This window comes from Oryza brachyantha, chromosome 1, assembly GCF_000231095.2.
Source record: "Oryza brachyantha chromosome 1, ObraRS2, whole genome shotgun sequence".
Lineage (NCBI taxonomy): Eukaryota > Viridiplantae > Streptophyta > Magnoliopsida > Poales > Poaceae > Oryza > Oryza brachyantha.
This window is the reverse complement of record NC_023163.2, coordinates 15,651,635-15,666,991: the sequence shown is the minus strand read 5'-3', so window position 1 is coordinate 15,666,991 and position 15,357 is coordinate 15,651,635.

The following is a 15,357-nucleotide window of genomic DNA, read 5'->3' as shown; positions in this document are numbered from 1 at the left end:
AAAAGAAACTCTTGCTTTTAGAAATGAATTTCACATTTCTCTGCGTAACACACGTGGCCTATATATATTGGACATTATAAATTCAACTTATATACGCTAGAGAAAAAAATAATTGTAATCTCAATTGTCAATTCAAAATATTTTAAATAATTATATTCTTGAAGTGATGAAAAATATAAGCATAAGGTTAATTCTAACTTGCTTGGTATAGGATGGCCAGATACAATGTACATTCTACACAGTAGTCTCTCTCTTTTTTGTGACGGCTGAGGCCCTCTCTGATTAGTCGTCGTCCATTCCCTAGAACAAGCACAACAGCCTTTAGAGATGCATGTTGCCATTTTGTTAAGTATTCTCTTCAATGGGCATATATAATATATTAACAAGAAGAATTAATGGTGCAACTAGGCGACCAGATTTGTGTACTAGGATTGAATTATCATCAAATATATTCCATCGTTGACCATATAAATCAAAAAGGCAAGCAAGTATTGATCGAGACACACACAGACGCACGCAGATGCACACAGTAATGCAGACATCACTGGTGATGTAAGCAGCAACGAACGATTAGGCATTTTTAGGACTTCGATCGCTGACTAATAAGCATCAAATATGCATATATTCCGTCAAGGTTAATCTCGAACAACATCCTACTAATTTAGTCAACTTATGTGGAAACTTTCCTATATATAGCTATTTAGCTCGGCCACGTCTGGGGATGGCAACGCTTGGGTTTAGGACGGGTAGAGTAATTACCTGTCTACCACTTGAAGGCTGCGGGTAGAATTTTCTATCTGTTACCGTACCCACGGGTAAAATTCGATACCCGTACCTATACCCGTCGGGTAGCGGGCGGGTATCGGGTACCCGTTGGGTCTATCGTTTTCCCTGGCAAAAGCACATTAAAATAATCATTCCAACAAATACAACAAACTAAACATACTGCTCAAATACAATATTGCATTACACATGAAAAGTTCAACAAATACAATATATTACTCGTAATAAAATATTTCAACAAATACAACAAACTAACCATAGCAATAATAACAGCACATAGCACATTATCTGATGTTTTGATTCAACCATTCAATATTGCATCATACATCAAAAGTTCAAGACATAGGTCACATCAAAGTTTTTAGCTAAAAAGGAGTACATCACAAATATTATTACATAAGTAACATAATAAGTTTTTAATCAAATTCAATATGTGGGCTACATTCGGGTAACCAACAGGTTACCCGCGGGTGGGGAACAATACACATGCCCATACTCGTGTCGATTCGGGTCAGGTGCGGGTACTACCCCGGGTAAAAAATCGTTCCCGTACCCGTACCCGTACTCAGATTGTCATCCCTCCCATGCCGTGGCTAGAGGAAAAGTGTTGACTAATGAAGTAAAGGTAACTTTTCGATTAAAGTGGTTATTATTTATGAGCCACAAATCAACCAAGTCTAAAAAAGTTCAAAGTAAAAAATTAAAATTTTGCTAAAATCTGTATGAATTTCACTGGGTAGCCAAGTGCATGGTTTTGTATGAACGAATTATTTTGTAAACCGTACCTGCCATACAAGATAACAATAGGATGACAAGCGTTTTAACAATCAGTCAGCAGAGACAACTCCTATTTGCTCTTTATTATTTTGATGTTGTATTTAGAGCAAGTATAATAGTAGGATATAAGTCGGCTAAATGCTGAGGTAGAGGAGAGAGAAGAGAAGCGAGTTGTAAGCTTATAGCCAGTTCGGGCACAGGAACGAAGAAACTACGTGAGAGAGATAAATGAGTCGTGCATTAATGATGAAGAGCTAACTACTATATGGGTGGACTGAGAGAAGGCTATAAAGAGTCTTATAGCTGACTTGATGGTTGTATTATTACAATTCAGCTCCTCTGTAGTACTGCACATGCAGTACTGCTCACTGACAGGTAAACCCCATAGGCTATGTGGCCCACTTGTCAATGAACAGTACTGCATCAGAGGATCCACACCCATATTATTAGCCTTGTTCTTAGTAAAGAAGATAGATTAGCATCAAATCTTGGTGGCAACCTTTCCACCTAGGGAGTTGTGTCCACCACTTACATAGTTACATATGCAAGACTACCTAAACCATTGGACTACTTTTTTTCCTTTTTAAACCTTTTTTCAATAAGATCTCACAATGATGACTAACTCACTTACTATAGTTAACTTTTATATATAGTGAAATTTATTGAATATAAAATGATCTAGACATTACATATTCTCTCATCAAAGTTGACCAGCTCACTTACTAGTAGATGAGAGAACATGCTTCTATTGGTAAGATTATTAATCAGCTGTGGAATGGCGATGTTAGATATGTGGATTTTTATAAATTTTTATTCTTTATTAATTTAAAGGATATAGCCTAAAGCAACAATGAGAGCATTGGAAGATATTTTTTCACCTGCCTCTCTTTGAGGTGCCACACCAGGAGGTTTCAAACTTGCAAGGCCATGATTCTAGGGGTAGATTTATTGCAGCAGTACATATGATCATTGTACACACATCTGGTGGAGTTCACCTTATTCCTCGCAAAAGGTGCATGTGATTAATTTCATGCCTATTCAACCTCCAATATCTTGAATTGGATATGGATCAAGAGCAACTACATATATAGTGAGGGTAAAAGTGTTTGGATGGCTCTTGTTGATTGATCGTGTTATGCATTGGTTCAAGTAAAACGAACTTATCTATTGGTAGTAGGAAATGGATACATTTGTTTAGGACTTTTCTATAGTACACCAAAGTTATTGTCCACTATACATTACCCATTGATCCAATGACTCATGGTGCTCTTGAAATCCTAGATGAATAGCCTAAGAGGGTGAATAGGTGTTCCTGAAACACTTAAAAATCGCAATGGTTAGATGGCTAGACCGTCCGGTCGGCACTCTCGGGTTGAACCCGAGAGCTCTGGTTGGACTGTCCGGGTATGAACACCGAACCATTCGGTCAGACAAAAGGAGGATTCTAAGAATCTCCTTTTGCAGTGTAGTTCTTGGGAGCATGTAGTGCTAGCATGCAAAAGATGGGAGGCGATGAACACCAAAACGCAAAGAAAACGGAAGAAAGAAAGATAGTGACACAAGCGATTTTTCTACCGAAGTTCGGATATTTCAATCCTACTCTCCGTTGAGACGCTTCGGTGAGCGGGATCTCTCTCGATCATTTCCCTCACTTGGCTTCCTCCCACAAGGCCAACTAGGGTTTTCAAGTTTGCACCTTTAGGCTAGTGAATCCTTGATCGACCACCAAGGTCAAGATCAAGCGATTCCGCTCAACCCTAGGTCGCAACTCTCGCTCTACCCAGCAGCCTTCTATGAGCAAGCCCAAGTATCCACTATCAACTTACCTAATTTCCTTGCGATGACTAGGCAACAACCTTTGGGGCGATCCACACGGTTTGGAAGCTTGGGGGATGCCTATCGGCCTAGGAGATCGCTCTCCAAGAGTAATAAACCCAACCGCCACCACATGCATCTATTTTATTCACACGAACAACCCTCAAGAACTTACTAACCTAAACTACCGTCATCAGCCTTGATTCTCTCTCTAATCACTCTAGGTGGTGTTTGGATTGGTGGAGAACGCTATAGGAGTGCTAGGTTAGCCCTAGGAACCTACTAGTTTGAACTGGGAGCCTCAACAATGACTAGATTCGTAAGTTTTAATTTATAGTGTTGTCACACGTCATGTAGCTATTGGGAAAAGTGCCAAGGGCCAGACCGTCTGGCCAATACTTAGGTTTTTGCTGTGAGCAGGGGTCGTACTACTCGGCTCTGACCGGACTGTCCGGTCCTGCTTCTTTGGAATCCAAAACCTAAGACTCTAAAACCAACTTGGCTCACTCATGTGACCCCTCTTGATAGTACGGAGATCCTACGACTCAAAAACGAAAATAGAAACGTCTTCAACTCAATAATATTCTTCATTGGATCACATTAGTTAAACAAATCCACGCAATCCTTGATGAACCGACTTTCCTTCTCTGCATCATAGTTTCATTAGTGCACAAATGCTTGACTAGTATTGTCATTAATCATCCAAAACTCGCTTAGAGGCTAGATGCACTTTTAGCTCTTACCACATAGGTGATAAGACATTACTTACGGTTATTTAAATTCTATCAAAGGAATGTGATGTAATCTAATTTGAAATGCAACAATATGGTTTCTCTATTTGAGTAATAAATTCAAGATACCTATAAAAACATGTTGCATTTTGAATTAAATTTTTTGCATCCAAATTATAACTTAAACTTATAATGTTTGTAATCAAAGTCTATTTCGAATTTTCGAATTATATGTAGTTTAGGACAATGTTCTTGCCTTTTTATCCAAATTAAGATGACTATGATAAAACAAACTAAATATTAAAAATCATATCTATCTATACATCATGAACGAGAATTTCAAATATGTACTCAAATCCATAAAGAAACATGATAGTAAAAATGTACGTATTTCAATTTTCCATGTAAAGATAGTAGAGGATTCACATTTCAGTACCTTCCTACTAACTTGATCTCTATACTTTATAGTAAAGAACATGATAGTAAAAACATATATAACAATTAAGAGATGATATATGTAAAAAATTAATGATGGTAATTATAGGTTAATACTATTTTTTAACTAAAATTATGTTGTAATATACATGGTTCTAAATACCGCTATAGCCGAAGATAGCTGTTGGAGAGGAAAATAGCTAAACTAATTGAATATTGCCGCTACAATTTAGCTACCGCTAATAATTGTGTTTAGCCGGAGATAGCCGCTAAATTGGTTTCGTTTAGCTTCATTTAGCCGATAAAAGTTTGGGTGTTATAATTAATTTGGACATCAATTTTTGGGCCACCAGAAATCAGTCGTACTATGAATTATGAACTCTTTGTATGAAATTATCAACTATGCATTTATGGTGAACTAATTAGAGAAGAAATCTGTCAATTTTTATCCAAAATTCTATCAATCTTTATGCAAAATTCTATCAATCTTTTGATTCTTTTCCAATATTTTTTAAATCTGCAAAATGCCTTAGCTATGGCTATAGCCGGTTATAGCTAATCTTAGCCGTTGGACAATCCAACCGCTAACCGGCTTAGCCCGCTATTTTAGAACCTTGGTAATATATGAGCAATATGCTAGCAACTGTAAACTTAATATACATATAGTCCATGCACAGCTGACATACTCCCTCCATCCTAAAATAAATCAATCTTTCACATTTTACTTATAATGTTTGACTTTTCGTCTTATTTGAAAAAAAATTACGATTTTTGTTTTTATTAGATGATAAATTATGAATAATACTTTACGTGTGACTAATTTTTTAAAATTTATTGAATTTTTTTAAAATAAGACGAATAATCAAACACTGTACACATAAATCTAAAATTTGTAAAATCGTTTGGACGGAGAGAGTAGACAACTAGTCGGAGCGATTTTGTTCGAATCGTGTCAGAATTCCTACGTTCGAAATCTAGATGCATTCCAGGATGATCATGGGACAAAATCAAGACCCGATATCTCTTCTGAGCAGCTGCAACTGTAAAGAGTGTGCGTGGCTCATCCACAGCGCTTGGTCGATGGATCCGATCGATAATAGCATAATATATCCTGACGAGTTTTCTCCAGATTTTGACGTGAAGGAAGGCATTTAGCTAGCTCTGATGTAGCAGTATCAGAGCATGGCTAATAATATAGCCAACAAGCTGACTATTAGACTTCTTATAGTCTTTTTATAGTTTACTCATATAATGGTTAGCTCTTTATCTTTAATGCAGGATCCACATGTCTGTCTCACATGCTGTCTTAGTTCTTGTGCCTGAGCTGGCTATAAGCTTATAGCCAGCTTCTCCTCTCTCTCATCCTTTCTCTCTTCTACATCAGCATTTAGTTGGCTTATAGCCTGCTATTATACTTGCTCTCATCTCATGCATACTGCAGATAGAATGGCGGTAGCTGCACCAACGAGCGAGAGGCAGACAGATGGCACGACGGCCGGGACGAGGTTCGCCACCTGTCGAAATGCCACCACACACACTGCACACGCAGATTCCCACACGCTGCTGCACTATATATATATATATATATATATATATATATATATATATATATATATATATATATATATATATATATATATATATATATATCAATTTTACCATGGTATCATGTTTTCTATATAAAATTTGATATCTTTTGGTATCTTAGATACTAGAAAGTACCATATTTTAACATACAAAATAGTGATACTTAAGGATGAAAAAATGCTTATATTTATATATATAACCAATGACATAGACACGTTGTTCTCTAATTTCATTATTACATGTGTTTTAAAATATAACTATTTTTAATAGGATACAGTACTTTCGATATGATACTTAGGCTAATAATGTTTATTCACTCTATTTCATATTATAAGTTGTTTGATATTTTTTTCCAGTCAAACTTTGTTAAGTATGACCAATTTCGTAGGAAAATTTAGCAAATATATTTTTATAATATGTTTGTCTTATGTTAAAAATACTAATATTTTTTTATAAACTTGGTCAAAATAAAATAAGTTTGACAAGAAAAATGTCAAACGACTTATAATATATAAAACAAAGGGAGTATAAGATAACATATTTTATATAAATAGAGTCGCACGTTATGATAGCTCTTTTAATTATGATTATAGTAATATTATCGTGATAGATCATACTACGTACTTAATTTTTGTTCGTTGTATTTAAAGATTAAAATGATTGACTTAGCACCTTAAAAAGTTATATTTTGAAACAGATGGAGCATTTGATCTGCGAGTTTCAAATTATGGGTGTGCATCACTGAGATACCCTGGATGGGTGGCTTTGCAGAGCATGGGATGCGGCTGATCGATCATGCATGGGGAAAGCAAAAGCGAGGACAAAAAAGAAGCTAGGGGGCAAAAAAAGAAAAAGTACAGTTTATTTATGAAGTGATATCTGGAAAGTGAGATTAGCATGTTTCTCTTTTGACATGCCAATCTGTTCTCTCTTTTTTTTCACTTCTATGTGCACTATACCTATAAGCTGGATCACAATTTGAAATAAACCCTCTATTTAGAAGAGATAATATTGTAACCTAGCATGAACATGTAGAAGATAATTACACATTAAGTCATGTCCGGTACATAAATCTCATGCCATTAATTCCATGTATATGTTAAATCATGGATTCCAGACTACGTGTATATTCATATGTCTCTACACTGTCAAACATATATATATGAGTTTATCTACGTATGTCCCGGCGAGTTATTGTCACACACCCCTTGGTCACACAGAGTTTGATGCTTAGAATAAGGTATTGATAAATTTTTAAAAGCAATGATCAATTTTGTAATAAGCTTATAAATGCAATAAGTTTATAATAATATAATAGCACTAGTACAGAATCCCTATGGGTGAGGCTCACTTTTTTTTAGCAAATATGGTCCATTATGAATAATTTATCCGTAACGGCTTAAAATGTAGCTCATTTTAAATATGTCCGCTAGGAATGACACGTTACAGATGTAAGGTTATCTGTAACCGGTCGTACTTATGGGCTATTATGGATTATTTGTAACAAGATAAAACCACGACTTGTTATGGATGAGAACGTATCGGTAACGGGTGTTGTAGAATGAAACGTTACGAACAACTAAGTAACTAACCTTATTTGTAACGGGTCTTAATTATGGCCCGTTACGGATAAGGATCTATCGGTAACAGTTGTCGTAGGATGAACCGTTATGAATAACTAACCTTATCCGTAACAGGTCTTAATTATGGCTCATTACATAAAGTGGTTATCTGTAACGGTCAGTAGTTATGACCTATCACGGATAAGAAAATACCTATTTTAAAAATGATATTTTTATTTTTTTTTAATTATTTCAGATGGAGATATGCCTAATATAAAAGTTATAGATTTTGATAAGATCTACAACTTTGTAATTGAAATTATTTTCATTTGAGATTGTTTATATGCTAAAATATGTGTTACATGTCATTAGATCTATTTTGAAAAACTAAGTTTTTAAGTTTTGAATTTAGTAAACAATGTTGAATAGAGATGTACTCTATAGAGAAAGTGTAGATCTCGCATAGGTCTACAACTTTGTAACATTTTTTTCTTATTTGACATGGTTTACATGTCTAGATTTGAATTTGAGTGGATATATTTGAAATAAATTATATTTTTGAATTTTTCAAATGACATCGGATGAAGATATGCTATATAACAAATTTGTAGATATTGAGTTTATCTAAACTTATAGTTGACTATATTTTTATTTGAATTTTTTGTAGATACGTTATAATTATTTAAATATATTTTAAAACAAATAATTAAAAATTTTAAATGACCTTGGATGAAGAAGATTCCTATATGAAAGCTGTAGATCTCATCGAGAAATCTAACCTTGTATTTGAGAACTTTTTAATTTAAGATCATATGGAGATTCAAATATGCATTACATGATTTGAAAATTAATAGTTAAAAGAATAAAATAGAAGAAGCAATCAAAAGTGCTTCATAGGTGAGATCGTTAGAGTGTGTGGTGGAGGTCGTGAGTTCAAATCGTGAACTATCACATATATATGATGAGTAGATGATACAAAGCATGATAGCTAGCTAAAACTAGAACTATTTTTTGGGTATTTTTGTAATCACGAGCCATTACATATATGTCATTTTCGTAACTAGGGTTTACCCGTTACCGATAACTTTTCATATCAGTAATCCTTCGTTCGTAACTAAACCAATACCCATTACCGATAGGGTATTAACCCGTGACGGATGATGTGTTCTGCACTGCATATTATTAATTTTATTTTAAAACTAGTATTTAATAACTTAGTGTTAATTGGTTGTTTAACCGAATGTTAATGTAAACAACAATTTTTTTTTACCGGGGAGTATCTTATACCTACATGCACCGGCCACCTAGAGCAGGCCCCTCCCGATCGGCAGCAGGCTATCACGATAGTTGCTAAGATTTACCACGATTTTCGCTCGAATTTTGCTAGAGATTATTTAGACTGAGTGCACAATGGAAAGAGAGGGATGTAACGTAGTCAGAGGGAGATATGTCCACTTGTCCAGCATTGACAAGATGACACATGTACACTTGCTTAATTAATTAGCTTGGCCCATGACACGAAATTATAGTTAGCTATAGCCCAAATTCATTTCTCTATCACTCTTCCTGTTAGAGGTTCTAAACTTTAAGCCACACAATGATGGTGTCTAGCTACTCTGGCTCTGGCCGGCCAGTGGATCGATGTTCCCTGGGGGTGGGGGTAGGGGGGTAGCATGTATGCATGGTATGACCAAGCTAGAGCAGGATATGTGCTTTGCAACCGTTGGTTATAGCCCGTTGTTTTCCGTGGTCATTTGGATGCAGAGACTTTTTTTTATTCCCTTATCACATCAAATGTTTTGACGTTAATTAGGAGTATTAAATATAGACTGATAACAAAACTAATTACATAAATAAAGGTTATTTCATTAGACAAATTTTTAAGTCTAATTAATCCACGATTAGCAAATGTTTACTGTAGCATAAATTCGCTAATCATGTACTAATTAGGCTCAGTAGATTCGTTTCGCGAAATAGTTCAGAGTATGAGGTGTGTTTTATTAATAGTATATATTTAATACTTCTAATTAGTATCCAAACATTCGATGTGACAGGAACTTTAAAAAAAAGTTAGAGAAAAACAAACAGGGTCTTAGTATCAAAGATGGGTTTCTAGCTATATGGTCTAACATGTTGCCAGACAAAAGGAAGGCATCATGAGAGACAAGGAGAAAGAAAGATGACCGCACTATAGATACTTCTGGGATTTATTAATGAGTAAATTGTACTTTGGGCCACCTTTAATTTATTGTTCAAGTTTCGCTTTGGACCGGCCTCAGAACTTTTCAGCTTAGATCAAATAAATTTAACATTGTTTTGGATTGGACCACTTTAAACAACTTTTCTCGTTATATTTAACCCCTCCCCTTTTGGCAAAGTAAATATATGGACTGCACATATATATCAGAGTTTGCCAATGTAGCATGACCGATCGATCGATGTGTTTGAGGTCATTGACGTGTGTACTGAAAAATCGTTTAGATGATACACATATCATTGACATATATATATGTTGGCAAATGCATAATCGTGCTTAACCACACTTTTCGAGCTAAATTAAAATACAAAGTCATCCCGTTTCTTCTAAGTTAATCCCATTTTATTCACTGAAAACAATATTTAACCACACTTTTATTGAGAGGTAGCAAAGTTATAAGTGAGAGGTAGCTAGCGAAGTTATAAGTGCAATAATTATACAGTACAGTTTCATACATAAGGCCCAGTGATCAAAGGAAACAGTTTGGGTTCATTGCTGGGTTAAATGTCTATATTTTTTATATTTAACTATATCATTAATTAAGGGTGAAGGGCTAATGCGGTTAATTTAATCCCTTGTGTTTTGTAGTGTCCAAACTCCAAAGATAGTATATCAAATTTATCATGTGGCTTGAATATGAGATCTTTAAATGTCCACAATATTCTTGCATATGCTATAGGAAAAAGAAAGGAAAAAGACGAAAGCAAATGGAAAAAAAATAGCGCGACCTTTTCTTTTGTTAGTTTGTTTTGTTTCTCTTTCTTTTTGTTTTCTTGTTTTTCTTTTCTTTTTCATTTCTTTTTGTATATACTACATTTTATTGACGTTGATCTCGCATGTTAGGATGATACAACATTGTATACGTGGTATTTTTCAGGTAGATCAAGGACTATATTAAGCTTTATTATACATTTATATTATAAACGACATGACAAAATTCAGAAATTGTTTGAATAATGTGAAACATCGGGGTAAGAATGATGTTGTATAAATAATCAGCAGTATGGATATATATATATATATACTCAAGCTCTATTTATGTTCTCCTTTTAAATATAAGATTTTTGGAGAAATAAATTATACTATTTCTATGAAATGAAATACTATAAATTCGATGTATTTCAAATGCGTCCTTTTAACTCCTGATCAGAGTAAAACATAGACCAGTTTAACTGGGAATAATACGGGGATTAGAGGAGAGAAATAGACTTAAAGGAAAGTTTCCATGAGATTGGACCTCAGGCTAACCTTCCTCCTTGTTAAGCTTCTTCCGGATCAATGCCACTGCCTAGCTCCATATCATTTCCTAAAATTTCTTTTCATAAGATTGGATCTATTCTAGTACCCTACTTAAGTTTCTTTCGAATCAATGTTACTACCTAGTTCAGCATCATTTTCTAAAATCCTCCCTATTGAGCTTCTTCCACATCACTCCTACTCCCACATAAGTCCTTACCTTAGAACATCACTTCAACTACCACCAAGTATGCTACCTATGATAGTGGGTAGTCGAGGAATATTAAACATAGCTAACGATTACAAATCATGATCAAAACCGACGACCGATTAAAGCACTTCACCGGCTCAATGACCGGTCTAGTTTTTTCTACTATGCTCCACGACTCCCCGGCTTTACGGATTGGGAACGCGATGCCATTTGTGGGATCAATCGGCCTCAGCCTCCAACGGCCGGATGGGAAAAGGAAAGTTTTTATGAGATTGGACCTCTCGCTAACTTTCCTCCTTGTGAAGCTTCTTCCGGATCAATGCCACTACCTAGCTTCACATCATTTCCTAAAATATCTTTTCATAAGGTTGGATCTATTCTAAGTTTCCTACTTATTAAGTTTCTTTCGAATCAATGTTACTACCCAGTTCATCGCTATTTTCTAAAATCCTCCCTATTGAGCTTTTTTACGTCATTGTCCACTCTCGCATAAGTCCTTACCTTAGAACACCGCTTCAACTACCACCAAGCTATGCTACCTACGGCAGTGGGGTAGTCGAGGAATATTAAACACAGCTAACGATTACGAACCACGATCAAAACCAATGGCCGATTAACCAAGAACTCCACCAGCTCAACGACCGGTCCGGTTTTTTCTACTATGCTCTCCACGAGAGCTGACTCCTAGACCTTTACGGATTGGGAACGCGATGCCATTCGCGGGATCGACCGGCCACACGTTCGGCCGGTGGATCAGCCTCCAACGGCCGGATCGATGGGAAGCTAGCTATTGGTGGTGTGACATGCCGGTGCCATTGCCTGCTAGCTGATGCCCGATGCGTCTTCTGCGTGCGTGCTGCTCATGGAATTTCGATCTTTTGGCGTGGGCCCGGTTGACCTGATGTTCTTCTCCCCATCAGTGAATTTTAGCTCCGTCGATCTTTCTCCTCTCCCCTTGCCAAAGCTTGCATAGCGTAGCATAGCATGCATGCGTTGATATCCCTCTCCATGGCTCCATTATTGCACTACGTACTCAACATATATTGTTCCTTGATCCATGGATCGCCATCATGGAGACATACTGATGGGGACGCATGAGTGTGAATGTATACTCATTTGCTTATATATAGCCCTCAAACTAAATGTGTTTCATGTCCTAGGTACTGATTGGTAGGACCTTTGGTGGGAATTATAACTCGAAGACACGTGACATAAAGCTCATCTTTTCACTTATGTTTATACTTATAAGCCAAAATTTATTTTTTTTACTTTATTTTTAGACTAAATCTTAGGGCTTTTCATCTTAGTTTATTTTTCAGTCTAGGCTTTTAGATCGTCAATAACACATATATAAGAGTTTTATCAACAAATTATTTTTCATTTGTAAATATGTCGCCAAACAATCACCCCATAATTATTGGAAAATAATTCTAACGGTAAAAGTTGTATATTTCGATTTGTATCAGTACAAAAGCTAAGTATGAAAAATAGAAAATAACAAAGAAAATTTGATTGTTTAAAAGCGAAATAGATCTTGTAGACATGTTGCAGGATCATTACATAGCCAACCTTGATTTGTCATTTGCAATATATTCCATGTACCGTGCAAGTCTAAAAAATATCTCAATACTCTAATGGATGCCCATCCGAAGGAGGTGGATTGATGGATTCTTTTCTTTATAAACACATATATTTGATTACAAGATCCCATCATGTTTCCCTTTTTTTTTCTCCAAGGTGATCCTTACCATCTCTAATATGCACAGCTCTGATGAGCAATAGCTTCTCAAGGAGAGAATGTGAACCACATTAGCTCAATAAACTATAAATAAATCTCTGCATTCCAATGTCGATAGAATAGGCCACAGAATATGATGCAATAATATTGAAAGAAAAGGTATTATCTACGTACCCTGAAGTCCTGAAGTAGTATATATATATAGTGTCTACTTAACTGCTTTGAATTATGAAAGTAACATTAATGTGTTTTAACCTTCTTATCCAAGGGCATATATAGGTCTACTTCGATTTTGCCATGGTACGAAAGGCAACAATTGGGAGGAAAAATGGGAATAATATAATTGACGTGTGAAAGCTACATTGCCCAAGTCATATCTGATTTAGCTGTCATGGTGGTTCAACTTAACCACCTCAATAATCGGCTTTCATATTTTCTGTGGTTTTAATATCCGGTTTAATACTTCGTACGGTTAATAAACTAACTACGATGCTTCAAATTAGATTAGGGGTATATTTTTTCACTTCTACTTATGCTTATAAGCCAAAATTGAATTTTCAATCAAAATTTAGAGTTGATTTTAGGTTTATTTCATCGTAGTTTATTTTTCAGTCTTTACTTTTAAATCGCTAAGAACATATATATATATATATATATATATATATATATATATATATAAAAGTTATATTTATAAATTATTTTTTGTTTGCAAATATGTTGTTCTAGGTTTTTTTTTTGAAAAAAAATCCAACAGATAACCCTGTAGATTTTTTTTCCATATTGCACCCAACAAACCATGCATACATGTTTCCTACAAAGCATTTTTGGACCCTCCCTTAGCTCCCACAGCCTCCAGTCCTGAACTTTGTCTAGCTGCCTCAGTAATCCCAATTCAACGTAGTGCTTCCTTTTATCCTCCTCGCTGTGGTTTTTATATGTATTACCAATATATTCTCGTAGCACACTAGCACTTATATAAACTACTCCATCTTAGATGCAATCTTGCCAACATAACTCCTGCTGGATTTGTTTAATTTACCAGGTGAGATCATAACTGGAGTTCATCTATATCGGTTTACTATCTTTCACTTTAGTCATATTCCTCCTTAATCATTATTTATTTCTTGTCTTCTAAATATCTCTTGCAAGATATGTGTCACTGAAGGATAGATGCATGTTCTAGCCTTTAGGCCTTTTATCCGTCAATCACCAGGCTCTGATTGGATCACTCGATGGAGATAAAAGATTCTAGCTTGCGTTAGCTCACAAAAAGGTTTGATGCTATCACTTAGTAGTTTCTGTAAGCATACTTTGGGAACAAATTTGCTAGCACGTTTTATAGGGTGTGGTTAATTTGCTCCCCAACAAGTTCAATTCCTCACACTTGGCTACAATGATCCCAATAGAATAAATCCTATATATCTAAACGAGTGCGGTGGAATGTGCAAACTTATTAAGAATTGAGTAAATTTTAGAAAATGGATATATTGTTTAAGTTGCATAAAACCATAATGATTTTATTATGCAACATGCCAAAAACCTCTAGGAGATGATTGTTTAGCTTTTTTTATGGAAAAAGTCAAATGACATACTTGCAAACGAAAAATAATTTGTGAATAAAACTTTTATATATGTATTCTTAGTGATCTAAAAGTCAAGCCTGAAAAATAAACTTCGGTGAAAAAACTTCAAATTTAAGGATAAAAAATTAAATTTTGATTTATACGTATAAGTAGAAGTGGAAAGATAGGGCGCTAGTTTTGAGCAATAACCATGAAGCAAATGGGAACCGGGAGAACATCTCTAGTTTTCAATAATAACCATGAACCTAATGAGCAACGTCCGATACTATACTTCTCATTTTATTTCACACTTCTGAGAATAACTCTTGACCACGATGTGAACACTGCGGCTAGTACCAATATACCTACATTTCACATGTACGGTGGTGCATTAAGTATCATCAGCTGGACCATTTGATGGTGTATTTCTATTATCGACTATAACATTTATTTTTAAGAATTATATCATAAGTCGATTAAAAAATATATAGCTACCATGCGCTTCAAAATATAAGCTAATTTGGAGTCTTTATTAATTAGTATTTTGATAGCTCCACCAATGTTAATTGCCATTCAACCTAAAAATATACTCCTTTCATCCTTAAATGTTTGACGTCATTGACTTTTTTATACATATTTGACTATTCGTCTTATTCAAAAAAT